The sequence below is a fragment of the Rhinopithecus roxellana genome, chromosome 16 (assembly GCF_007565055.1).
Source record: "Rhinopithecus roxellana isolate Shanxi Qingling chromosome 16, ASM756505v1, whole genome shotgun sequence".
NCBI lineage: Eukaryota > Metazoa > Chordata > Mammalia > Primates > Cercopithecidae > Rhinopithecus > Rhinopithecus roxellana.
Window position 1 is genome coordinate 21,423,842 of NC_044564.1, and position 27,684 is coordinate 21,451,525.

Below are 27,684 nucleotides of genomic sequence, written 5' to 3' on the forward strand. Positions count from 1 at the left end.
TGCCACTGTACTCCAGCCTAAGCAACAGAACGAGACTCCATCTCAAAATATAAAATAAATAAAATAAAATAAAGTGCAGCATAATAGCATTTTATGAGTATTTAAAATATTCAAGGTATTTTATCAAATGTTAAATACTAATAAACTCTCATTTTGTCTCAGCTCTCCTGAGTTTTAAAATGTATGCCAAAAAATAAGTCATTTCAAAGCTGTCAAGTGAGCTGTAAACTGGATTTACAATATTGCCAAGTAAGGCATTTCCTCAAACTGGCAAACTAATACAAATGTCTCCCCCTCTCTTTTGTCAGGTGTAGTCTTTCCTTCTTCTTTTTTCTTTTCAGACTTGGTGAGCAGGAAGCAGAGGACCGTTTTGAATTCAGCAGATTTTGAATAATGCCAGATCAGGAGTGGATCTCCTGGGATAAGATGCAATGGTCCCACACACTTGTATGTCACTAGAGTCTACTCTCTGGGAAACAGCAATTTGACAGAACATGTCAAGAGCTTGTGAAAACAAGTAATTCACATTCGACCTGATACCCAGAAAGAAACTGGGGTTCATTCACCTGGTGAATCTCAAACGGCTCTCCACGAGAACGCAGGTTTGGATCAGTAGGAGTTTTATGACTTGTCACAGGTAAGAGGAGCCCTGCGAGGATTCTCCAAAGCAGTGTCTCCCTGAGGGAAAGTGACAGGAGGGTTTTATGCAGTGATGGAGGGGACGAGGGGCCCGCGGCTGCAGACGCAGGGCATCACCGTGCCAGCCCACAGGTTGCCTGTGATGGTGATGAAGGTGTGGCTCCTCCTGAGGTGGAGCTCATGGTCAGCGTGGTCATGAGGAATGTGCACACAGGTTCATCTAGAACAGGGGTGTCCAATCTTTTGGCTTCCCTGGGCCACACTGGAAGAAGAAGAATTGTCTTGGGCCACACATAAAATACACTAATACTAACTGTATCTAATGAGCTAAAAAAAATTGCAAAAAAAATCTCATCATGTTCAAAGAAGGTTTATGAATTTGTGTTGGGTCACATTCAAAGCCGTCCTGGGCTGCTGGTTGGACTGCTTGATCTAGAAGTTGTCTGGGTCTGTCAGGAGCTGGTGCCAGCAACGAGGTGACCACATTCAACACAGGGTTTGGGAATAAACAAGCTGCAAAGCAGGAGGCTGTCAAACAGGCTTATTGCTCCGGTTGACGAAATGCCTATAGTCCCTGAAGACCCTCCCTGTCTGCTTACAAACCTGTTGGGATTTTATTTGGAGACTTGGAAGAAAAGTGGGGCCTGAGTCACATAACAGGCAGCCACAGCCTGTTTCTCTGATTGTAGATCAACTTTTCCCCACCTACATTCTTTTGTAAAATGTTGTAAAAGACTAAACGGCACTGGAGGAAAGACCCCTTTTTCCTAATTACTGACTCTCCTTGTAGGTTAACTTCCTTCTTTCCTCTCTTGCACCTGACTCCGACCAGATAGCACCAAAGGATCTGTGACAATCAATTTACTCAAGATAGATTGTTGACTATACCTTTCCTGAAAAAGAACAAGCTGCAACCAGTCGGATTGCTATAATTCATAAACCAGCCTTGTATGGAAAGGGCTGCTAAACTTTAGTAATCCTGCTAAACTTCTTTGTTTCTACCTATAGAAGTAAAACCTTAACTTCTCCATTTCAGAGCATTGATTCCATTCCTCTGAAGTCTGTGTTTCCCAGACAGTCATCCTTAAACTTTGCACGTGCATTAACTCGTGTTTTTTTTTTTTGTTGTTTTTTTTTTTGAGATGGAATCTTGCTCTGTTGCCCAGGCTGGAATGCAGTGGCACAATCTCAGCTCATTGCAACCTCCACTTCCCAGGTTCAACCGATTCTCCTGCCTCAGCCTCTTGAATAGCTGGAATTACAGGCACGTGCCACCATTCCTGGCTAATTTGTGTATTTTTAGTAGAGACAGAGTTTCACTATGTTGGCTGGGCTGGTCTCGAACTCCTGACCTCAGGTGCTCCACTTCCTCCACTCAGCTTCCCAAAGTGTTGGGATTACAGGTGTTAGCCACTGTGACTGGCCGCATGAACTCTTTAGAACAGGATTCTGATCCTTTCGATTATCAGGTTGAAAAGCCATAGAAACTATTTACATACTTTAACCAATTATTTCCTCTGGGATTTATCCCAGAAAAATTATTTTTTTTAAAGCAAACCAAAAATGTAAGTGTTGGGGTGCAGAAAATGATTCCTCAGAATATGGCGCTTGGGCATGCTGAGTGCTTTTGAAAATCAAAAGGCCTCAGAAATAAGCCTGAGCATCAAGGTCTCTCTAACCTTGTCTTGTTCTCTCCCTCTCACCCCTCAAGTGCTCGGAGGGACTATCTGGAATTTCCTTATCTGACCTAGAAAGCGTCTTGCCGAAAGAAACACATTTGCCTTCTAGCCCTCTGTTACCCCATTATCCACTGCAGAAAAGAAGCTGGAAGAAAAGAAGTCAGACGTCCAACCACACCTGGATGGACTTTTCCACAAGATAAGGTCTGCCTCTCAGACTCATTCCATTTGCAAGTTAATTTCTGTCTCCCTGGTCCATTCATTCTCCGTAATACTCATTTACTGCTCCTCCAAAGAATGCTCTATATTCCCCATCTCTGGGCTCCTCTAGGAAAAAGAGTACATAAGCTTCTGTACCCCATTGGGAGATTGGGGTAATCACACTGTAATCCTCTCCCATGAATGTTAGTAAATGTGTATGCTTTTTCTCCTACTAATCTGCCTTTTGCCAGTTGACTTTCAGTGAACCTTCAGAGGGAAAAGGGAAGTTTTCCCTTCACCCACATGCAGTCAGGTAAAGATGTTCATTGCAGTGCTATTTATAGCAGAGAAAATGGCAAACACAATCAAACAACAGGGGGATGGTTAAGAAAAAATGCAAAATTGCAGTTAGACTCTGGTCTCTACTGTTAGGGAGGTTTTTTTCACCCTTTTTGATTCTCACAGCAGCCCTGTGATGTAGACAAAACTGGGTCCATATTTATTCTCCCCATTATTCATGGGGGTGGGGGCCATGATGCAGACTGGAGTTGCGAGAAATTCTGGGGAGAGCTTCCAACAGGAAATCAGATTCTGAATGGGGACACCTCCCAGGTGTCCTAAAGCGGAACCCAGAGCTGACTCACAGCACCGTGTCTGACAGGGGGAGCCAGCGGCAAGTCCCCACTCCTGGGTGAAGATGAAATCACCTTTTCGAAAATTATGACAGCGGCCGGGCGTGGTGGCTCACACCTGTAATTCCAGCATTTTGGGAGGCCAAGGCGGGCAGATCACCTGAGGTCAGGAGTTCGACATCAGCCTGGCCAATATGGTGAAACCTCGCCTCTACTAAAAATATGAAAAAGTTAGCTGGGTTTGGTGGCAGGTGTCTATAATCCCAGCTACTTGGGAAGCTGAGGCAGGAGAATGGCTTGAACCTGGGAGACGAAGGTTGCAGTGAGCCAAGATCGCAACACTGCACTCCAGCCTGGGCAACAAGATTGAAACTCCATCTCAAAAAAAAAAAAAAAAAAAAAAAAAAATTATGACAGAGAAAGAGATCTGACTTAACCAACTCCATCTTGCCTTTAACCTCCAAGCTGCCCTGTTCATTCCTGGGCGTAAGCTGAACTTAGTTTATAGTTTAACTTTGAAACAAAGATGCTAACAGCCCTTTCCCTAAACAAACCCCTTCTTGTCTGGGGACCAGACTGCCTTTGTAAGACTAACAAGCTAGCCGCAAGATTAGAAATTATGGTTTAGGAGTCGCGCAGCTGGCTGCAGTATTTTGAACCTTCCCAATTGCTCCTAGGGATAATATTGCGATTGTAAAACCTAAGATGGGCACTTGAGGTATTTCTCAGACCCTGCACTGGCGGTGCACTCTGATGCACCAGCTGGTGTCACCCAGGCCTGTAATCTGGCTCAACCAGTTCTGTGATCCCACCGAGGAACAGAAGACAGCAAGAATCCACTTCAGGCTGGCGCAGCGGCTCACACCTGTAATCCCAGCACTTTGGGAGGCCGAGGTGGGAGATCATTTGAGGTTAGGAGTTCGAGACCAGCCTGGCCAACATGGTGAAACCCATCTCTAATAAAAATACAAAAATTAGGTGGGCGTGGTAGTGCATGTCTGTAATCCCAGCTACTTGGGAGGCTGAGGCAGGAGAATTGCTTGAACCCGGGAGGCAGAGGCTGCAGTGAGCCGAGATTGCGCCACCATACTCCAGCCTGGGTGACAGAGGGAGACTCTGTCTCCAAAAAAAAGAAAAATAATCTACTTCAACCCCCATATGATTTCATTTTCAACCCGACCAATATACACTCCTCACTCCCTGGTCCCACACCTGCTGAATTATCCTTTTTTTTTTTTTTTTTTTTTTTTTTTTGAGGTGGAGTCTCGCTCTGTCGCCCGGGCTGGAGTGCAGTGGCCGGATCTCAGCTCACTGCAAGCTCCGCCTCCCGGGTTCACGCCATTCTCCTGCCTCAGCCTCCCGAGTAGCTGGGACTATAGGCGCCCGCCATCTCGCCCGGCTGTTTTTTTTGTATTTTTTAGTAGAGACGGGGTTTCACCGTGTTAGCCAGGATGGTCTCGATCTGCTGACCTCGTGATCCGCCCGACTCGGCCTCCCAAAGTGCTGGGATTACAGGCTTGAGCCACCGCGCCCGGCCGAATTATCCTTAAAAGGCCCAGTTTTGAATTTTCGAGGGGCTGATTTAAGTTATGATAAAGTTCCAGTCTCCTGTTTAGCCGGCTTTACATGTATCAAACTCTTTCTACTGCAATTCCCCTGTCGTGATAAATCGGCTCTACCTGGGCAATGGGCTAGAACTTGTTGAACTGTTACTAAGACAGTGTAAGATCAGGCTTTATTCTGACCCACTCTCCCCATCTCACCCAGAAGAGGTGGCGTCCTAGGCTGCCCCTTCCTCCCTTGGCCTGACTGGAATTTCCCCCCCATTAGGGAGCTCTGGAAGAACCCCCAATCCCAGGCCCCACCTTGCTCTGAGCTGGGCTTACAGGAAGTCCCCTTGTCCCATGAGGTAATGTGGAAAAACCCTGGGAAACTCTAACACCTGCTGCAGGTGTTTGCTGTTCCTTTTTTTTCAAGCTGTAAAATTTCTCTACCATGCAAAACTTGTCGATAATAATATAGCAAACATTTCCATCTCTATTGCCCTGCTTAGGAAATAAAATCTTACAGGGACACTGGAAGACTCTTGGGTGCCCCTTCCTGATCCTGTTCCCCACCTCTGTCACCAGGGGTAACCCAAGCCTGAACTGCGTGTTCATCCATAAATGATAAGTGGTATTGCTTTGCATGGTTTTAAACTTTCAGTAGTGGTTTCTGTCTTTTATTCATTCATAAATTCACAAACATATACTTATTGAGAACTTACCGTATGTCAGGCACCATCCTAAGCCCTGGGAACATCCATAAACAGCAGACAGGATCACTGCTCTCGTGGGACACACGTTCTGGTAGGGTGAGCCAAACCATAAACAAAAGGTATGAAATTGAGATACATTATTAATATGTTAGAACGTGAGAAGGACAGAGGGAAAAAATAAGGGAAGTTGGAGAGGCAGGGGTGGAATATTGCAATTTTAAGTAGGAATGCAATTTTTTTTCCCTTTTTTCTTTTTTGAGACAGGGTCTTTCTCTGTCCCCCAGGCTAGAGTGCAGTGGTGCAATCATTGCTCGCTGCAGCCTCAAATTCCCTGGGCTCAAGCAACCCTCCCATCTCAGCCTCCTGAGTGGCCAGGACTACAGGTGCACGCCAGCACACCTAGTTAATTTTTTTTTTTTTGAGATGGAGTGTCGCTCTGTCGCCCAGGCTGGAGTGCAGTGGTGCAATTTCTGCTCACTGCAAGCTCTGCCTCCTGGGTTTATGCCATTCTCCTGCCTCAGTCTCAGCTGGGACTACAGGCGCCTGCCACCACACCTGGCTAATTTTTTAAATATATTTTTTGGTAGAGATGGGGTTTCACCGTGTTAGCTGGGATGGTCTCGATCTCCTGACCTCATGATCCACCCGCCTCGGCCTCCCAAAGCGCTGGGATTACAGGCATGAGCCACCGCACCCAGCCAGTTTTTTTTTTTATTAAAGTAGAGACAAGGTCTCACGATGTTGCTCAGGCTGGTCTCGAACTCCTGAACTCAAGTGATCCTCTTGCCTCAGCCTTCCAAAGTGCTGAGATTACAGGCATGAGCCACCACACCCAGCTAGACTGCATCCTTGTATATGTTGTGTATTTACTCAATATTGTATATGTTTTATATAACCGTGCCATCTTTATTCATTCCCGTCAATAATTATTTATTATATCTTTCTCTTTTATTTGCCCTTATAAAAAACGTTGCCATAAGCATTCTTGTAAATGTCATTTTTTTTTTTTTTTTAAAGTCAGGGTCTTGTTCTGTCACCCAGGCTGGAATACAGTAGCACGATCATAGTTCACTGTAAACTCAAACTCTTGGGCTCAAGGGATCCTCCCACCTCAGCCTCCTGAGTGCCAAGACTACAGGTGCATGCCTCCATGCCTGGCTCATTTTTAAATTTTTTTTGAGACGGAATCTCGCTCTGTCGCCCAGGCTGGAGTGCAGTGGCAAGATCTGGCTCACTGCAAGCTCCGCCTCCGGGGTTCACACCATTCCCTTGCCTCAGCCTCCCGAATAGCTGGGACCACAGGCGCCTGCTATCATGCCCGGCTAATTTTTTGTATTTTTAGTAGAGATGGAGTTTCACCATGTTAGCCAGGATGGTCTCGATTTCCTGACCTCGTGATCCACCCGCCTCGGCCTCCCAAAGTGCTGGGATTACAGGCGTGAGCCACCGTGCCTGGCCCATTTTTAAACTTTTTGTAAAAACAGTATCTTGTTATGTTGCCCAGGCTGGTCTCAAACTTCTTACCTCAAGTGATCTTTCTGCCTCGGCCTCCCAATACACTGGGATTACGGGCATCAATATCTTTTTGTGCACGCATGGGAGAGATGTTCTAGAGCATGTATCCTAATATAGAATTGTTGAGTCCAGAGTATCTTCACCTAGCTTAGCTACATGGTACCAATGGCTTCTGCAAAAATAAATAAAATAAAATAAAATAATTAGCCAGGCATGGTGGCACACACCTGCTGGGTCAATAGGCATAAGTGTTTTCAAAAAAAAAAAAAAATTAAAAAAATTAGCCAGGAATGGTGGCACACACCTGTAGTCCTAGCTACCTGGGGGGCTGAGGTGGGAGAATCACTTGAGCCTAGGGGTTCAAGGCTGCACTGAGCTAGGGTCACACCACTGCACTCTAGCCTGGGTGACGGAGTGAGACTCTGTCCTAAAAAAAAAGAAAGAAGAAAGTAATTTTTAATATATTTTGTTTTCAAAAACCTAGAATTAAAGAACACAAGTATCTGGCATGAAGAAAATATCCTATAAGTTTGCAGAGAAAAAGTGGATTTCATACAAAGGATCATGGATCCAAACGACACTAGATTCTTTACCAGCATCAGTGGGAACCAGAACATGATGGAGGAATATGTTCAAAATTCTGAAAGAAAGAGTTTGTAGTTAAATTAGTGATGAAAATTAGTAAACCAAGCCAATGGTGAAAGCGAGACAACTGGGCCAGGCACAGTGGCTCACACCTGTAATTCCAGCACTCTGGGAGGCTGAGGTGGTGGATCACCTGACGTCAGGAGTTTGAGACCAGTGTGGTCAACATGGCGAAACCCCATCTCTTCTAAAAGTATAAAAATCAGCTGGGCATGGTGGCATGTGCCTGTAGTCCCAGCTACTCAGGAGGCTGAGGTAGGAGAATCACTTGAACTCGGGAGGTGGAGGCTTCAGTGAGCCAAGACTGTGCCATTAAACTCCTGCCTGGGGGACAGAGAGAGACTCTGTCTCAGAAAAAAAAAAAAAAAAAAAAGCAGGATGATTATTAACTTTAAAAATGTTGAAAATAGATTTGTATTCAGAATAAAATAACAAATATTGATCTGATCAGAATGACAAATAACTATATTGGGAGGCTGTGAGAGGTGGGAATACATGCATTAATATGTGTTTTGTTCTAGGGTGGGGGGTATTGTGAGTGAGTGGTTGATGAGAGCCAAAGTCTCCCCTTCCATAATGACAAATCACTATATAATGTATAAACCTGAAAAATCAAGAAGTAGCAATATAAACATGGTATTTAGAGAAAATACAGTAAATACTTAAAGGATTGAATTAGTATCTCTGAGGCTGTGCACAGTGGCTCATGCCTATAATCCCAACACTTTGGGAGGCCAAGGCAGGAGGACTGCTTGAGCTCCTAGGAGTTCGAGACCAGCTTGGGCAACACAGGGAGACCCCTGTCTACAATACATGATAAAAGTTAGCTGGGCATGGTGGCACATGCCTGTGGTTCCCGCTACTCAGGAGGCTGAGAAGGGAAAATCACTTGTACCCTGGAGGTCGAGGCTGCAGTGAGCTGAGATGGTGCCACTGCACTCCAGCCTGGGAGACAGAGTGAGACGCTGTCTCAAATAAGAAAAAAAAAAAAAAAGTATCTCTGGGACTGAAAAAGCAGAGCAGGGCCATGACTGGGGGAGCAGCTTCAGGGAATTGCTGATTTTTATAACAAATCTTGTAGAATTTTTTGACCTTTGAAATCATGTGCATGTATAACTTGATACAAATTAAAGTTAAATTTAAAAGGTCCCCTGAGATTAGCAGCCTTGTGCACATGTCTTTTAGATCTCTTCATTTGTTTCCTTAGGATAAATTCCAGAGGTGGGACTGCTGGGTCAATAGGCATAAGTGTTTTCAAGACCTTATCACCCACAGTGGTAAACAGGGCACCCATCTTTCCCTTTCCAGAGGGCTAATTGCCTTTACTTGCCAGTCTTTGCAAACACCATTATCAATTTTCACATCTCTGCCAATCTGATGGTAAAACATGGTATTACATGGTAGTTTTAATTTGTGCTTCTTTGACTACTAGTTTTACATAGTTAACATATTTAACCATTTTTAGTTCTTCTTTTATTGATTTCCTGTTACTATTCTTTGTCCATTTTCTTCACCTTTTTCACTCTTGATTTGTAAGGGCTCTTTAAATAGCAACCCTGCTCATTCTCTGCCTGTCACACATCGCAAATATTTCCCCCACAGTGGGCCCTTCTCCTTTCAATGTTCTTTTCTGATATAAGGGATTTTTTTGTTTTTATATAGTTTAGTCTACCATTTATGTTTTTGGCCTTGTGGTTGTGCCCGGAAAGCCCTGGTTCATCTGTGGGCTTTTTACAAGTGCAGCATCTCCTACAACTTCATCTACTATTCCTATTGAGTATTTCATCAATTCCAAGTTTTTCACAGTTTTAATCTCTGAAACTGGGATGGTGCTCAGGTAGCAGTCACTGCCTGCTGCAAATCAGGAGGTGCAGAAAACATCAGTGACTTGTCAACAAAAGTCCCAGAGACAACAGTGGGGTATTATGCAAGGAAAGCTGCAACATCACCTGTTTCTTCTTTCTGCTGGGCATGGAAGGAGGGAACATTTCTTGGCCTCCCTTGCAGTTAGGAGTGGCTGCGCAACCAGGTTCGAGCCACTGGACTGTGGGCGGAGGTGATATAGATGCCTTCCCAGTTGGTCCATAAAACCTCCCATAAGATCCTCTACTGTCTTTCTTCCTGTTTAATGTCAGAGGAGCTGGCAGTGGCTCTGCGGGATGGCAGAAGCAGCTGAGGTCCCTGAGTGGCCACATGGGAGGCAGCTGGTTAACCAGAGATTCTCACTGCTCTTTGTGTAAATAAGTAATACACTTCCATTGTGTTCAGCCATTGAGGTTTGGAGTTATGTTCCTCACAGCAGCTCGCATTGCTGATACCTAACTGATGCCCTTGTCTTCTTTCTGACTCTAATCCAAATTCCTCTAGACTAGATTTACTGTTTTATCACTAGTATGATGCTGATTCTTGATTTTAGATAGATACACTTTAACTTGTGCTCTTTTTAAAATCAAGTCTTAGTATTGGAGTTATGCAAAGTGTGTAAAATTAATTGGAAAATTTTTAACTTTTTTCTAAGCTCTGGGAAAGGTTGCATAGCATAGAAATTAACTGTTGGGTGAAACTGACAAAATTCATCCTAAGAACTGTCTGTGTCCTTTTGTAAGAGCACTGCTTTAACAAGTCTCCTTCCTCCCTCCCTCCCTCCCTTCCTTTCCTTTCCTCCCTCCCTCCCTCCCTCCCTCCCTCCCTCCCTCCCTCCCTCCCTCCCTTCCTTCCTTCCTTCCTTCCTTCCTTCCTTCCTTCCTTCCTTCCTTCCTTCCTTCAGACAGAGTCTTGATCTGTCGCCCAAGCTGGAGTACAGTGGTACCATCTCAGCTCATAGCAACCTCCATCCCCTGGGTTCAAGCAATTCTCATGCCTCAGCCTCTTGAGTAGCTGGGACTACAGGTACTCACCACCATGCCTGGCTAATTTTTTTTTTTTTTGCATTTTTAGTAGAGGCGGGGTTTCACTATGTTGGCCGGGCTGGTCTTGAACTTCTGACCTCAAGTGATCAGCCCGCCTCAGCCTCCCAAAGTCCTGGGATTACAGGCATGAACCACCATGCCCGGCCTACTTTCTTTTTCTTTTCAAACTAACTTATAGACTAAATTGTGTTTCCCCAAAATTCATAGGTTGAAGCCCTAAATCCCAATGTGACTGTATATGGAAACAGGGTCTTTAAGGAGGTAATTAAGGTAAAATGAGGTCACAAGGATGGGGCCCTCATGGAATATGACTGGTGTCCTTAAAAGAAGAAAGACACCAGGGATGCATGTGCACAGGGCAAAGGCCTTGGGAAGACACAGCAAGAAGGCAGCTGTCGGCAAGCCAAGGACTGAGAGGCCTCAGGAGAACCAAGCCTGCCAGCACCTTGAACTTGGATTTCCAGCCTCCAGAACTGTGAGAAAATAAATTTCTATTGTTTAAGCTACCCATTCCAGTCTGTGGTATTTTGTTATAGTAGCCCTAGCAGGACAACTTTTATTTTATTCATTTTTCATTAAAAAAAAAGAAAATAGAAAAAGAAAGCCATCCATAATTCTACTACTCAGGAAGAACCGTTGGTCAAATTGTGGTAAATATCCTGGCAAATACCCACTGACGTTTACATATTTACTTATGTAAGTAGGGGCCATTCTCTATAGATACCAATTTACAACTGCTTTTTACAAAATGTAATTAATCATTATTATTATTATTTTTTTAGAAAGAAGGTCTTACTCTGTCACCTGGGCTGGAGTGCAGTAGTGCGATCACAGCTCACTGCAGCATAGCACTTCTGGGCTCAAGTGATCCTCTTGCCTCAGTCTCCAGAGTAGCTGGGACTATAGACATGTGCCATAATGCCTGGCTAATTTTTAAATTTTTTGTAGATACCAAGTCTTACTATGTTGCCCAGTTGTCCAGGCCGGTCTCGAACTCCTGGCCTCAAGTGATCCTCCCACCTTGGCCTCTCAAAGTGCTGGGATTACAGGTGTGTGCTATGGTACCTGGCTATGCAATCTGCTTTTTATTTTTGAGACAGAGTCTCGCTCTGTCACCCAGGCTGGAGTGCAGCGGTGCGATCTCGGCTCACTGCAACTTCCGCCTCCTGGGTTCAAGTAATTCTCCTGCCTCAGCCTCCCAAGTAGCTGGGATTACAGGCGTGCGCCACGACGCCCAGTTAATTTTTTTGTATCTTTGGTAGAGGCAGGGTTTCACCACGTTGGCCAGGCTGGTCTCGAACTCCTAACCTTGTGATCCACCCGCCATGGCCTCCCAAAGTGCTGGGATTACAGGTGTGAGCCACTGCACCTGGCTGCAATCTGCTTTTTATACTTAATATCATAAATATTTCCACGTGGCCAGGTGCGGTGGTTTACGCCTGTAATCCCAGCACTTTGGGAGGCCAAGGTGGGTGGATTACCTGAGGTCAGGAATTTGCGACCAGCCTGGCCAAGATGGTGAAATCCCATCTCTACTAAAAATACAAAAAATTAGCCAGGAGTGGTGGTGAGTGCCTGTAATCCCAGCTACTTGGGAGGCTGAGGCAGGAGAATCTCTTGAACCTGGGAGGTGGAGGTTGCAGTGAACCGAGATCGCACCATTGCACTCCAGCCTGGGCAACAAGAGAGAAATTTCATCTCAAAAAAAAAAAAAAAAAAAAAAGGTAAGATGGTAGATTTTTTGTTATGTGTATTTTACCACAATTAGAAAAAATGCTCTGAGGTTTTGTAGTTACCAGGCTAGGGCACCACCTACAGAATGGTGCCCACTGGGCATGGAGGGCATACAGCCCTGAATCTAGAATTCCTGGTCTGCCCCAAGCTGCCCTGTGGTGTTCTGGCCCATGCCTTTTCTTTGGGCCTTACCTGTCAAATGCTAAACAGATCCCTGGAATGGAAAATGTCCACGCTTCCTCCTGACCCTGATGAGCTAAGATGAGAATTAGAACAAAAGCGTGTGCTTTTAAAAGAGTAGATAGAGAATTAAAAATACAATCGAAAATCACACTCACTATTCCAAGATTAAAAACATTCTTTAGAAACTGGGCTTATTAGACGACATACTTCCTGCATCGTATGGGAGAGGAGGGGGCCGGGTCACCAACGCTGTCCGTAGGGAGCAAGCAGGTGAAATGATTATGAAATATGTCAAGTAAATGGTCCTTTTTTCTCGCCAGGAGATAAGGAAAGGTAATTTGGTCTGTCAGTCGCGCACATAGAAGACGTCATGGTCAACTGCATTAATACTGAATACTTTGTCCAGAGTCACAGAGCTCAAAGAAATTACAGAATCTTTCTCCTGTGAATTCTGGCACTACTCTCAGCAGGCCTTTTCCCACCTGAATTCACAAGAGAGATTAACAATAAAAGGCAGGGCCGACAGTGGTACCAGAGCTGCTTTTCCCTCACACCTGGGACCCCCCTCCTCCCGCCCACCGGTTCAGCCTCATCTCTCGCCACACCCTTCCTGGTCCAGCTTCAGCCCAACTCAACCCCAGCTATCCTGCTTTCTCCTCTTCCTATGGGCTCCTCTCCCATAGGCACCAGTCAGAACCCACCTGCCCAAGCCACCTCCTCCAGGACATCTCTCTCCAGTCCCAATCACCTCCCCTGTGACTGAAGCTCCCTCTGCCCCATGTGCTCACACTTCTTTTGGCAGTTGTTGTGAGGATTGTGTCCCTATCTCCCTTCTCCAAACACCCGAGACCTCCCTAGAAGACAGACTTGCCCAGCCGGCCTCTCCCACATTGTCCAGCCCAGGCTCTGGCACTTAGCAGTGGAAGGGGTGAGTTCATGAGGCGTCTACAAGCGTTCTCTCTTATGATCTAATAAAAGGGTATCTGTGGTAGATTCTTTCTTTTCTGTATTTTTTGACCCGGCGGGGATGAAGATGTGTGGTTATGGTTGGGAGTAGACGCTGGGATGCTCTCTAAACCCATTGTTAAGTTGTTAAATTGCAAGAAACCATCTTCCTCTCCACCCTCCATTCCCACCCCATTCCCACAGCGTGAACAGGGAGCGCCCACTCAGAGCCCTTATTCCAAAGGTGGAGAAACCTCTTTCCTTTGCTGCTTGTGGGGACTTGTCAATCTCTGGAACAATTAAACCTCTTTCAATGCAGTTATATTCCCTCATGTAATAAGTACTGCATTATTTTTAGACTGTTTTACCCAATTAATTTTATTATCAGTTAATTATGTATTACCATCTTAAGAAAATGAATATTTGCCCCGTTGCTTAAGCTAAATCATTAAATATGTATGTATTCCTTTCTTTAAATGCACATCTGTTATCTTTTACAGATGCAGAAGACACGTTTGGAGCCATCTGTGCCTCTGAAACAGACCCCCATACAAAAGTGCTGTCTTGGCCCTACGAGACGGCTCATGCGGGGCTGGGAGGCACCTGGGAAGTGAGGCCCACAAACATGTCAGAGATCTCGGCCTCAGGGTAAGTGGGAGGGCCACTGTCCTAAGGACCAGCTTGGCAGAATCTGGGGTAAGGGGAGGTGGGTACAGCCCAGAGCCAAATGCATGAAGGTGCATGAATGTGGAGCAGCCCCTGGAGGGTAATAGTTGAAGAAACAAACCTCGAGGCTGGGTGCAGTGGTTCACATCTGTAATCCACAGATTTGGGGGCCAAGGTGGGAGGATCACTTGAGGCCAGAAGTTTGAGATCAAGCTGGGCAACATAGTGAGACCCTGTCTCTGCAAAACAAAACAAAACAAAACAAACAAACAAAAATTAGCCAGGCCTGATGGTGCAAACCTGTAGTCCAAGTTACACAGGAGGCTGAGGTGGGAGGATCCCTTGAGCCCAGGAGGTAGAGGCTGCAGTGAGCCAAGATCGTGCCACTGTACACTGCACTTCAGCTTGGGCAACAGAGTGAGATCCTATCTCAATAAAAAAAAGAAAAGAAACAAATCTCGATTGAGGTGGGCATGGTGGCTTACATGTGTAACCCCAGCACTTCAGGAGGCCAAAGTGGGAGGATCTCTTGAGCCCAGGAGTTCAAGACCAGCCTGGGCAATATAGTAAGACCCTATCTCTAATTTTAAAAAAAACTAGCCATGGATAGCGGTACACAACTGTAGTGCCAGCTACTTGGAAGGCTGAGGTGGGAGGATCTCTTGTGCCCAGGAGATTGAGGCTGCAGTGACCTACGATGGTGCCACTGCACTCTGGACTCAGCAACAGAGTGAGACCCTGTCTCAAACAAAACAAAACAAGAAAGAAACTCCTCCTGCTGCCTCTGGGTGATTGGGTGCAAAACTCCACAGAGGTCAGCACGTCTGGTCCCTGTGGGACCCAGACTCACTGTGTGTGATCTGGGCCAGTCCGTGGACTTCAGCAGCCTCAGTTCCCTGGCCTGCCAAAGTAGTGATTACAGGCATGAACCACAGTGGTCAGCTGAGAATTTTCTTTTCTTTTCTCTCTTTTTATTTTTGAGACAGGGTCTCAGTCTGTTGTCCAGGCTGGAGTGCAGTGATGTGATCATGGCTCACTGCAACCTTGACCTCCTGGGGTCAAGCAATCTTCTCACCTCAGCCTCTAGAGTAGCTGGGGCCACAGGTGCGTGCCACCATGACCGGCTAATTATTTTATTTTATTATTTTTGGTAGAGACAGGGTCTCCCTGTGTTGCCAGTATGGTCTCAAATTCCTGAGCTCAAGTGATTCTCCCACATTGGCCTCCCAAAGTGTTGGGATTACAGGTGTGAGCCACCCACCCAGACGAGAATTTTCTTAGTAACAAATTAGATGAGACATCCCAATTGTTTGTTGTAGTGAGATTTAATTATAATTCACTCAACAAATACCTAAGCACTTTCTTGGTTGGGTGCTTCAATTTATATTCTTATATTCAATTTATATTCTCATAAATACATAGAGGGACTTGGCCCACAGTGTATATTTTTACAAGATTCCTGGAAGCATAGAGTAGGGAGTGACTTCTTCTGCATAGGGAAATCAAGGAAGGCTTCTGAGAGGAGGTGATGACTGAGCAATTTACTTCGTTAAGACTGTGTACTGTGTAAGTGAAGGGGTGTCACTGTATATGGCAGCTCTGTTGAATGGGCCTTAAAGGACTCTTGGTTGCAAGTGAGAGATACCTAACTCATTGTAGCTTAGGCAACCAAGGAATTCATTGGCTCCTAAAGTGTGGAAGTCTGGGGGGAAGCAGGCATAGCTGGATGCAGGGGCTCAAGCAGCATTGTCAGGTTCTCTCTCTCTCTCTCCCCCACACCCCCGATCTCTTGCCTCTCTGCTTCACTTTCTTCTATGAGTTAGTAAAGATGGTGGTGGGCAGCCAGATACAGAACCTCCCAGCAAGACAACTCTATCCAGGGGAATCCTCCTTTCACCCAGGGACTAAAGTAACAATCCCAGAAAAGAATTCTTATTGGCTTCTTGAGTCACATGCCTGCCTCTGAACCAGTCACGTGCTGAGGGGTGGGGCAGAGTGATCCTCAGAGGGCCTGGGTTGGAGGGAGAAGCCACCAGGATTGACAGCCTCATGCTGTGGGAGGAGTGGTTCTTCTAAGGACACTTGCAAACAAAATCATACATCCACTACAAAGAGCGGGAAAGACCTCTGCAGGCGACTCGGAAGGAGGTCTGTAACCAAAACATTGCCAAAAATGCTACTCCCAGGGTCTCTGCCATGCAGGATGCCACTATGACCAGTGGCCCCTAAGCTACTGGGCAATGCTGCCCATGTCCAACTGTGAGGACTGTTGACCTCTGAACTCAGCTGGGGAAGAGAAAAGAGGCACCCCCTCCCCACCTCTTCTCTAGGCTGTTAGAGCTCAAAGGGTGCTTGGAGTCCACCCATTTGTTCCATGGAGCTCTTTAAAAATAACAGCAAGAGTTCATGAACTGAAATGCACATAACTTTCTTTTGAAACCTCCTTTGTTCAGTCACAAACCATGGGAATTAAATTTGTGTAGTGCATTTAACAGACAATGAACATTGAGCAAGGTCACAAATACATGTTGGGATTACAAGACAAAACACTGAACAGAGACCAGTCATTATCCTTAGCCTTGTTATGTGCTGCCTGTGCCTGGATTCCCCAATCTGACATCACCCTCATAGGTGCCAGATGGGCAGCCTCTCATGCTGCGCCCCCTGCTCCTAGCACGACACCATTTCTAAAAGGTGGATCACTGCTGAGCAGTTGGAATGATAGGGAACTGCTTTGTGTTTTTCTTATGCATTTAAAAATACTTTCAGGCCAGGTGCGATGGCTCACACCTGTAATCTTAACACTTTGGGAGGCCAAGGCAGAAGGATTGCTTGAGCCAAGTAGTTCAAGACTGGGCAACATGGTGAAAACCCGTCTCCATAAATACAGAAAGAATAAAAAAAAATTAGCCAGGTATGGTAGTGCTTGCCTATAGCCCCAGCTACTTGAAAGGCTGAGGTGGAAGGATTGCTTGAGCCCCAGGAGGTCAAGGCTGCAGTGAGCCCTGATTGCACCACTGCACTCCAGCCTGAGTGACAGAGTGAGACCCTGTCTCAAAATAAATAGGCCAGGTGGGAGGGCTCATACCTGTAATCCCAGTGCTTTGGGAGGCCGAGGTGGAGAATCACTTGAGGTCGGAAATTCAAGACCAGCCTGGCCAACACGGTGCAACCCCATCTCCACTAAAAATACAAAAAATTAGCCGGGTGTGGTGGCACGTGCCTGTAATCCCAGTTACTTGGGAGGCTGAGGCACGAGGATTGCTTAAACCTGGGAGGCAGAGGTTGCAGTGAGCTGAGTTCTCACCACTGGACTCCAGCCTGGGCGACAGAGCAAGACTCTGTCTCAATCAATGAATCAAACAATCAATAAAAATACTTTCAAGAAGGCGGTCACTGGCATCTTTTTGGCTTTTAGACCAGAGTGACATCATTTGAGAAAGACTGTTCTAGTCCAACCCTGCAATTTTATAGTGGAGAAACTGAAGCCTAGAGAGGGAAAGTGACACTGAAAGTGATTTCAATAGCTAGACTCAAGTTGGTCTGAGACTCCTGGTCTGACACCTTTGAATTCGGTCAGGTGAGGAACTCGGGAAGGTCTGCAGGTGGCGCTGCTTCTAAAGGGCCTTCGGGACACTTGGGCTCAATTTTCTCACTTAACCTTGGGTTTCTGATTTAGAGTGGGAAATGCTGCTTTTCCTGATCTCAAAGGTGAAGGCTCCACCAAAGTTGTTCACACAAGTGTTATAAGAGAAAACTTTTAAACAAATTAAAATGTGGTACATCCTATTTAATGGTAATCTATCAAATGCACATCTATGAAAAATTGTATTGCTACCAAAAATGGCACCTATGAAAATTAGGGATTATGGTAGATTAAGAGCAGTGGTTGACACTAAGATTACTGGCTTCCATGTATGCATGCCCTTGACCCTGAAATTTGTAGTCCCTGCCACTGTGACTCTGGGCCGGTCTTGCGACTTACTTTGACCAGTAGAATGGAACGGAGGGTGAGACACTGTTTGACCCCAGTTGCCCAGGCCATGACCAGCCAGCCAAGACATGTGAACATCGGCCCCTTAGACCAACCAGGGGACCCAGCAACTGATCACAGATGCATAAACAAGACTAGCTGAGCCAGGCTCAGACCAACAGAGCTGTTCCCCTGACCATAGACTCTTGGGCAATAATAAATCTTTTTTTAAAAATTTTAATTAATTAATTACTTTTTTGAGATAGAGACTGCTCTGTTGCCCAGACTGGAGTGCAGTGGCTCAATCTTAGCTCACTGCAACCTCCGCCTCCCAGGTTCAAGCGATTCTCCTGCTTCAGTCTCCTGAGTAGCTGGGATTACAGGTACCTGCCACCATGCCTGGCTAACGTTTTATATTTGTAGTAGAGGTGGGGTTTCACCATGTTGTCCAGGCTGGAGTCGAACTCCTGACCTCAAGTGATCCGCTTGCCTTGGCTTCCCAAAGTGTTGGGATTACAGGCGTGAGCCACTGCACCTGGCCAAATCTTGGTATTTTAACCTGCTGAATGTTGACTGTTGGACTGTTATGTAGCAATAGCTGATGGAGACAGAGGTACTATTGAGCCTGGAGAGGGAAGCATGTGGAGATAGCAGGGCAGATGTGTCCATGAACAGCATGACTTTCACCATGCACCACGGAGAGGAGATGCACAGCAGTAGCCCGTGCCCCTCACACCAGGGAAAATTCTGGAGGGAAACACACCAAATAGCTCAGGGATGATATTAAGGGATGAATGGGGGTAATTTTGTTTTTCATTTTTCTCTTTTCCATATTTCCTGTGATGTTCTTTTTTTGTCCGTTTTTTGGTTTGGGTTGTTTTTTTTTTTTTTTTTCTTTGAGACAGGGTCTCACTCTGTCGCCCAGGTTGGAGTGCAGTGGTGTGATCATGGCTAATCACAGCTTCAACTTCTTGGGCTTAAGTGATCCTCTAGCCTCAGCCTCCCGAGTAGCTGGGACTACAGGTGCCTGCTACCATGTCTGGCTACTTTTTGTATTTTTAGTAGAGATGAGGTTTCACCATGTTGGCCACGCTGGTGTCAAACTCCTGATCTCAAGTGATCCACCTGCCTCAGCCTCCCAAAGTGCTGGGATTACAAGCGTGAGCCTCTGCACCCAGCCTTGGAAATAATCACTTCTAACCTGTGGGTTTCTAAATGGGGAGAGTGAGGATGAGAGTCCACATTTGGTGGCAAAGCCAGAACTAGAACTTACTTCTCTTGAGTTGGGTCTAATATTCCTCCTAGCAGATGCTAAACCTTTCCAGCAAGGTTGGGGCTCTGCGCTGGGGCTAGGGTGAGGCAAGCCGCCATCAGGGTGAGAAGTTTCAGGAGGCACTTGCTCCCAGGGCCCAACGTGCACTCAGCCAGGAGAGCTGGTGCCTTGCAGCCTGCTGTGGGCAGAGCGTTTTGTGTGGTTGCCAGTGCTGCTAGAAGTGCACTGTCCCAGTGTGAGAAGCATGGGGTGAAAAATATGTGGACTCAGCACCTGGCACAGCTGCCTTGGGAGGCATTGAGGAGCTTGAGGAGCTGTGCAGAGCGGTCACTTGTTTTTCACTAAAATGTGATTTTTGTCTTATTTTCTTTCTTTCTTTTTTTTTGAGTCACAGTTTCGCTCCGTCCCCCAGGCTGGAGTGCAATGGCCTGATCTCGGCTCACTGCAACCTCTGCCTCCGGGGTTCAAGTGATTCTCCTGTCTCAGCCTCCTAAGCAGCTGGGACTACAGGCATGCGCCACCACGCCCGGCGAATTTTTGTATTTTTAGTAGAGATAGAGTTTCACCATGTTGGTCAGGCTGGTCTTGAACTCTTAACCTCATGATCCACCCACCTTGGCCTCCCAAAGTGCTGGGATTATAGGTGTGAGCCACCACACCTGGGCGTCTTATTTTCTTTGTTGTTAGTGGTGATGTCCCTCCTCCCACCACCACCATCCCATGGGGAGGATTTAATAAAGGTAGAAATGTCTCAGGACCGTAAAATAAGGAGCCTTCAGAAATGGTGAAGAGACACAGTCTTAATCCCTTTAAGAACTGAGTTAGGGCTGGGCATGGTGGCTCACACCTGTAATCCCAGCACTTTGGGAGGCTGAGGCAGGAGGATCATTGAGGTCAGGAGTTCGAGACTAGCCTGGCCAACACAGTGAAACCCTGTCTCTACTAAAAATACAAAAATTAGCTGGGTGTGGTGGTGTGCACCTGTAATCCCAGCTACTCTGGAGGCTGAGGCAGGAGAAAGGCAGAGGCTGCAGTGAGCTGAGATCCCACCACTGTACTCCTGGGCAGCAGAGTGAGACTCAAAAACAAAAACAAACAAAAACCAACAAAAAAAAAGAATTGAAGTTAGACACTTTTAAAGATTTTTGAATATCAAAGCAACTTTTGGTCTGATCTGGTAAACTGAGCAAAGTGACAACTTTAAATCTGTGTCACTTCTTCAAGTGTGTCAAGTGCCTTCAGAGTTTCTGAGGAGAGTACTCCTGGTCACAGATTACTTTCTTCTGTTGGTGGGGTGATGCCCTGAGGAGAGGAGAGGAGCAGGAAGGCTGGGGGAAGTGGGAAGAGGTGGCAGGGGAGGGCCCCGCTGGAGAGGAGTGTGGGCAGGGGGCCTGGGTTTCCTTCCAAGTGCCAGGTGAGCTTGTTCCTGACTCTGAGACCCCTTTACTGCTCCCCCTGGTGGGGTTCCTCAAGAGAAAACGCCACTGCACTTATGTGAAGTGGGCAGTGAGAGTGGGGCACGGGGCACTGGAGTGGGCGAACCTGCCCAGAGCAGAGGGCTCAGTGGGGCTCCTGTGTTGGCACCAAGACTCAACAGAGGTTGAGTCTTGGGGCTCACACCTGTAATCCCAGAATTTTGGGAGGCCAAAGTGTTCAGATTGCCTGAGTGCAGGAGTTCAAGACCAGCAGGAACAACATAGTGAGACCCCATCTCTACAAAAAAATCCATAGCTGGGTGTGGTGGCACTCAGCTGTGGTCTCAGCTACTCAGGAGGCTGAGGTGGGAGGATTGCTTGAGCCTACGCGTTTGAGGCTGCTGTGAGCTGTGATCGCACCACTGCACTCCAGCCTGGGCAACAGAGTTAGACCTTGTCTCAAAAACAAAACAAACAAACAAACAAACAAAAAACAAAACAAAACAAAAAAAGACTCAGCAGGGCTGTCCCTGGGGCAAAGCCAAGGGCCAGTGAGGAAGTCATGGGAATGCAGCATGATGGAAGAGCACGTTTTTCTCTCAGAGCTGCTCAACAAACATGGTGCAGCCACTGTGGGAAACCAGATGGCAGTTCCTCAAAAAATTCAATGTAGAACTACCATATGATCCAGTGGCTCCACTTCTGCATACCCAAAATTATTGAAAGCAGTGGCTGGCATGGCTCATTCCTGTAATCTCAACATTTTTGGGAGGCTGAGGTGGGAGAATCACTTAAAGCCAGGAGTTCGAGACAAGCCTGGGCAACATAGCTTGTCTCTACAAGAAATAAAAAGATTAGCTGGGTGTAGTGGTGCCCACCTGTAGTCCCAGCTAGTCAGGAAGCTGAGGTGGGAAGATTGCTTGAGCCCAGGAGATCGAGGCTGCAGTGAGCTATGATCACACCTTCTCCAACCTGGGTGACAGCGCGAGACCTTATCAAAAAAAAGAAAAAATGAAAGCAGGGTTTATTTATTTATTTATATACAGAGTCTCACTCTGTCGCCCAGCCTGGCATGCAGTGGCATGATGATCTTGGCTCCCTGCAGCCTCCATCTCCCAGGTTCAAGCGACTCTCCTGCCTTAGCCTCTCGAGTAGCTGGGATTACAGGAGCATGCCACCATGCCCGGCTAATTTTTGTATTTTTAGTAGAGATAGGGTTTCACCATGTTGGCCAGGCTGGTCTCAAACTCCTGACGTCTAGTGATCCGCCCACCTCAGCCTCCCAGAGTGCTGGGATTACAGGCATGAGCCACCACGCCCTGCTGAAAGCAGGTTTTACATAGGCACTTGTACACCAGTGTTCACAGCAGCATCACTCACAATAGCCACAAGGTGGAAGCCACCCAAGTATCCATCCACGGCCAGATAAATGGATAAGCAAAATGTGGTGTATACAAGCAACGGAATATTATTCAGCCTTAAAGAAAGATGGGAATCCAGACATATGCTGTCACAGGGATGAAACTTGAGGACATTATGCTAAGTGAAATAAGCCAGACACAATTAAAAAAAAAAACGATTCTACTCATATGAGATGCTGATAGCAGTCCAATTCATAGAGACAGAAATGGGAGTGGTGGTTGCCAGGGGTTCAGGGGAGAGGAGGAATGAGGGAATATTGTTTAATGGGTAAACAGTATCAGTCTGGGAAAAAAGTTCTGGAAATGGATGGTGCTGATAGTTGTACAACAATGTGAATGTGCTTAATGCCACTGAACTGTACACTTAAAAATGATTAAAGTGGTAAAATGTAGGTTATATACATTTTACCATAGTAGGAAAAAAAAAAAAAAGCTCTTCAACAGTGACTTGGGCTGCCTTGGGATGTAGTGGCCTGTCCATTAGTGGAGGAGTGCAAGTGAGGCTTGGACACCTGCTGGACGCTAGGGAGGGGTGCAAGGATGAGGGAGAAGAGTGGAGAGGGTCATCCTGTGATTTGGGTCAGGATGGGGATAACAAGAGTGGCTGACATTTTTTGAGCTCTTATTTGTATGCTGTGCCCTGAGCTAAATGATTCAAGTAGATGGTCTCTTTCTCCCCTGAAGCCACTGAGGCATGGTCTATGCTATCCCAAGGACTGACAGGCCACAGCCCTGGTGGGCAAAAGTCATTGCCGCCTGCCCAGGTCCCCTTCCAAGAAGGACGTGCTGCCCAGCAGCTGGGCAGGCAGTCAGCATATGGCCTTAAGTGACTAGCCCTGCAGGACAGCCTCAGCTGCAGAGATTCACCCAGCCCGAGGTCATATCCTTCCCAGGGCAGCCCACATCCAGCTACTGATCTGCATGGGGGTACAAAGGCCTGGCCATCTCTGCATGAAACTCCACATTCAGAACTTTCTTTTTGTTTTTGTTTTTTTTTTTGAGACAAGGCCTTGCCCTGTCGCCCAGGCTGGAGTGTAGTGGTGCAATCTTGGCTCACTACAACCTCTGCCTCCTGGTTCAAGTGATTCTCCCACCTCAGCCTCCCGAGTAGCTGGGATTACAGGTGCATGCCACCATGCCCGGCTAATTTTCGTATTTTTTGGTAGAGGCGGGGTTTCACCATGTTGGCCAGGCTGGTCTCGAACTCCTGACCTCAAGTGATTCCACCTGCCTTGGCCTCCCAAAGTATTGGGATTATTACAGGCATCAGCCACCACACCCAGCCCACATTCAGAACTTTTGAAAGGACATTCTGGCTTCCAGGGGTCCCCCTGAGGTTGGCCCCGTTGTTGTTCAGCCCGCATGGCAGCTAGCCTTTCCCATTTGTCTGCTCCTGCCTCTACCCACCTTGCCCAGGTGCTGATCCCAATCCACTTCCATAAACATCCCTGTCAGGGGCTCGGGAGCCTCACCTGCAGCTTAGGTCACTCCTCTGAGTGGCGGTGGAGCTGGGGGACCAGGGAAGAGGGCCTGACCTGTTTTGGACAGAGAGAAGCTCTGCTAACCCTCAAGAGGGCCAGTCAGGGCTTCTTGGGTGACCCTGGTCCCCAGCACTCAGCCAGTCTGAGGACCCAGAGCCTTGGAGACCAGGGGCGAGTGTGTCTCGTGCTTCTATTATCCCCATTGTGCCCGCCTAATAGCAGAACCACACCACAATGACACTGGAGCTAAATTCTAATAGCTAGCCCTGCCCGTTAATGGCCTCTTATACATTTAAATTGGGTGTGATCCTTTGGGAACTGTAATGTTATTCATGGAGATTGTGTCACCTAATTTGAATACAGAAAACTGTACTTAAGAGATATGGCAGCTCAGATGGTTTCTTCTTTCCCTCCTCCTGTCCAGCTTCTCAGTTCGGCTTGGCTGAGGGTACAGTGTGTGCCAGAGAAGTATAAGGGCCGCTGCCATCATTGAGTAGAGAAAATAATGCAGAACAACAGGGCATGGTGGCTTACACCTGTTATCCCAGCACTGTGGGAGGCCCAGGTGAGGATCGCTTGAGGCCAGGAGGTCAAGACCAAAAAAAATGGAAAGAAGTAAACAAGGGAGGGAGGGAAGGAGGGAGGGAGGGGGGAGGGAAGGAAGGAAGGAAGGAAGAAGGAAGGAAGGAAGGAAGGAAGGAAGGAAGGAAGGAAAAAATGTAGTGTGGAAGTCAATTGAAACCAACAAAAAGTCAGAATTCCACTCTGTGTGACTTGAGCAAATTATTTAGCCTCTCTGAGCCTCGGTTTTCTTGTCTATAAGTGACAAGAGTTTTAGTTCTCGTGCTGGGGGAGGACTGCACATCAGTGAATACACAGAGAGCACACAGCACAGGGTACTCAAGTATCAAATATTTGAAGCATTGGCTGCAAAAATTCACAAGAGTTATTTGTTTGGACCACCTCGATCCTCATGTTTTTCACTGTAAATAACAATAGAAAGATTGGCAGGCAGGTTGTTTTTCTCTTTTTTGTGTTTTTGAGACAGGGTCTGCTCTTGAATACACCAGCAGCCTTGGACAAGATGTTCACGGCAGCTTGATTGGTGGGGAGGGTGTTTGCCCAGATGTGCAACAGTAGGGAAGGTTGTGGAGGAAAGAAAGGAACTCCAGCTGCCTGCAGAGAATGTGACATCGCCATAAGACCAGGAGAGTGGCAGGGCCCCTGTGAGGCTCCAGAACTCAGCGCCTGCTCCCTCTTCCTGGTGGAGGAGAATCCCTGCCCCGACAACGCACACATCACACCGGAAGTAGGGCTTTTCCCTACAGAAAACCTGGCTTCAGACTTAGGTAGCTCTGGATGACCAGGACAGAATCACATCTGAGCTAGAACTGTCCACATCTAACCCCACTGCTCTCCACACAGAGGGGACACTGAGGCCCAGAGAGGGATGACTTGTCCAGGGACACACAGCTGGCCCAGAACTCGGGTCCCGGCCTCTGTCTTGGGCCCTTCTCTGACCAGCTGCCTTTTCCACTACCTTGCAGCTGTCAGGAGGTTCCTCCTTCTTTGTCCAGAAAGAATAAAGAGTGGCTGCACGGCTCAGGGGTTGTCAAAGGGCAAACCAGGTCAATGGTCCCACCCGGCCCAAAGTGTCAGGGGTCCCCCACGAACGACTTGGCTGGGGCATCCTTCCAGGGGTGGGGATTGGCCCCTCCATCCTCATGGCAAGCATGCTAATAGGCCTCCTATCACTGCCTCCTGTTTCTTGGATGGGATAAACTGTTTGGCCTTTGGACAAGATTATTTTTGCACCAAACAGGATTGTTATCACTTAATTGAAAATAATTATCCAATGCAAATTGAGTTCAACTTATCTAGCTGGAAATAAAGAAGTGAGTATTTTGGGTGGTTTCACTGCTGCAAAGGCAGGTATTTTAAGCAAATGAAAGTAACGAGATGCAGGCTGTGTTTTCTGCAGGAGGCCCTGGGAAATCTGGGGGCCTTTCTTGAGTTGGCCCCTGTGGCGGGGAAGTCTGGCTCACCACCTTGTCCACATCAGGGGTTGCTCTAATGAGTCTGTACCGGAGGAGAAGCTGTGACAGAGCCGGAGGCCGTGGGGGTGGCTGACTGTGGCAGGGGTGCCTATAATCCCACACAGTGGTTCTGTCCCTGCGGAGCTTATCTCAACAGACACAGGCCCTGGCCTCCTCCAGAAAAAAGAAGAAAGGGTAGGGAGAAGGAGAGAGTGCTCTTAATGTAAGTCTAATGTGGGCGGCCACGTCTCCTCCTCTGTGTCCTTTACCACAGGCACGGTGTCCTTCAACCACCCAGGTACCTGAGCCAAACCAAGTTCTCTGAGGTTTTCTCAGTCTCACCCACTCATTCGACTGGCCACCAACTCCATTTGCTTTCTTCAGTATTTCTTGGCTTTGTTAATTTCTTTCCACGCCCACTATATCAGTTGCCCATTGCCCCAGCAATACTGCATAACAAACAGCCCCAGAATCTCAGTGGTCTGCAACCACAGGCATTCCTTCTCAGGGCCTGTGGCTCTACTGATCTTGGCTGGGCTCACTCAGGGGTTGGCAAGCTGGTGGGCATCTCTGCTGTACATATCCCTCATCCTCCTAGGGTCCACGGGCAAGCTGGACAGGTTCTTCTCATGGTGATGGCAGATGCATGAGAGGAAAAGTAGAAATACGTGAGGTCTCTTACCATCAACTCTCAGACCTGATATCAAGACTCGTTTGCCCCATTCCATTGATCAAAGTAAGTCACAAGACCAAGCCCAAAGTCTCATACAGCCAGAGTGTGGATGCAGGGAGGTAGAAGAATTGGTGCTAAAATTCACACCTACTACTGCCACCACTGACCTTCCTGGGACCTCCAGTCCTGATGTCCCCACTGGAGTCCTCACCTCTTGTCTCAAACTCTCTGATCTATTCTCCATAGAGTAGTTAGTTTGCTCCTTCTAAAATGCAGACCTGAGCACATTCCATTTCAGCTTAAAAATCCTTACAATCCTTCTTTCATGGAGGGGTCTTATTCTTGTTTTCTGAGAATAATTGAAAGTCAATTGTAAAATTACTCTTTTTAGCAATACCCTAAGGAGCCTACAAAAGATGCAAACAGTACAATTATCATGGTGGCCCCTCTAATTGAGCGGCTCTGGTTCTCCTTGTTTCTAGGGGAAGCTCTGGCTGTGCGTACTGACACAAGGCAATGCACGGGAGATCTGCAGCCCGGACAGGAGCCGGAGCACCTGGGAAGGACATGAGGCAAATGCTCAAGAACGTGAGAGCAGCACGCCCCAGCTGTGGGAGGGGCACCCTTTGAGCACTGAACACAGGAAGGCCATGGTACAGTGCCAGGCTCATGGCAAGTACTTTATTCTCTTCCAAACTCCAACCATGAATCCACCCAGGTGTAAACCTTCCACAGTGAATCAGTTGTGCCTACAGAAGCTCTGTAGACAAGTGCTGCTCAAAATGTCACCTGCAGACCTGTGCTGCTCTGCAAACTCTTGGTTAGATGTCCATGAAGAGGAATAAGAAGCTCGCACCGGGATGTACATTACTGTCACTCAGCAGGCTATTTAGTCCTGCTGACTTTTTCCATAGCAAGACTTTCTCAATAAAGGAAGCAGGGCACTGATTTACTCTCTGGGGCGAAAGCTGCTTAACTCCTGGTAAAAAAGTTTGTGGCCCAGCTACTTTCAGGCTGCTTCTGGGGACACTAACCTGAGGTGTCCAAGCATCTCTGAGTGGTACCCAGGGAAAATTATGAAGGCATTAGGCAAAAGCTAGTAGTTTAAAAAATCATAATGCTATAATAACAAAAAAATGAGAGGTTACCTCAATACAAAAAGAGAAAATTGGTTAAATAAGTTATATACATCCTCTTAATGTAGTTGACAGCACTTATAAGAGGTTGGGGACTTTATAACGGGATGAGAAAAGTCTTAGGATATGACAGGAAGTTACAACAGAAGCATGATATAAAATGGTGTCAGCAGCCCCCTGTGTAACATGTAGAGAAGATATATGTGCTCACATTTACATACTCGGAAGGAAATGCATGAAAATACAAATAGGGGATTTGTTAGAGTGATGT

At 46.9% G+C, this 27,684-nt stretch overlaps 1 long non-coding RNA gene across 1 annotated transcript; it reads left to right on the top strand.

The window, feature by feature from the left end:
* Positions 1 to 347: 347 nt before the first annotated feature.
* Positions 348 to 27,684, top strand: LOC115893914. Its single transcript, XR_004053936.1, has 4 exons — positions 348 to 637; positions 2,351 to 2,522; positions 13,840 to 13,987; positions 26,760 to 27,684. It is a non-coding gene; the product is annotated as an uncharacterized LOC115893914 (long non-coding RNA).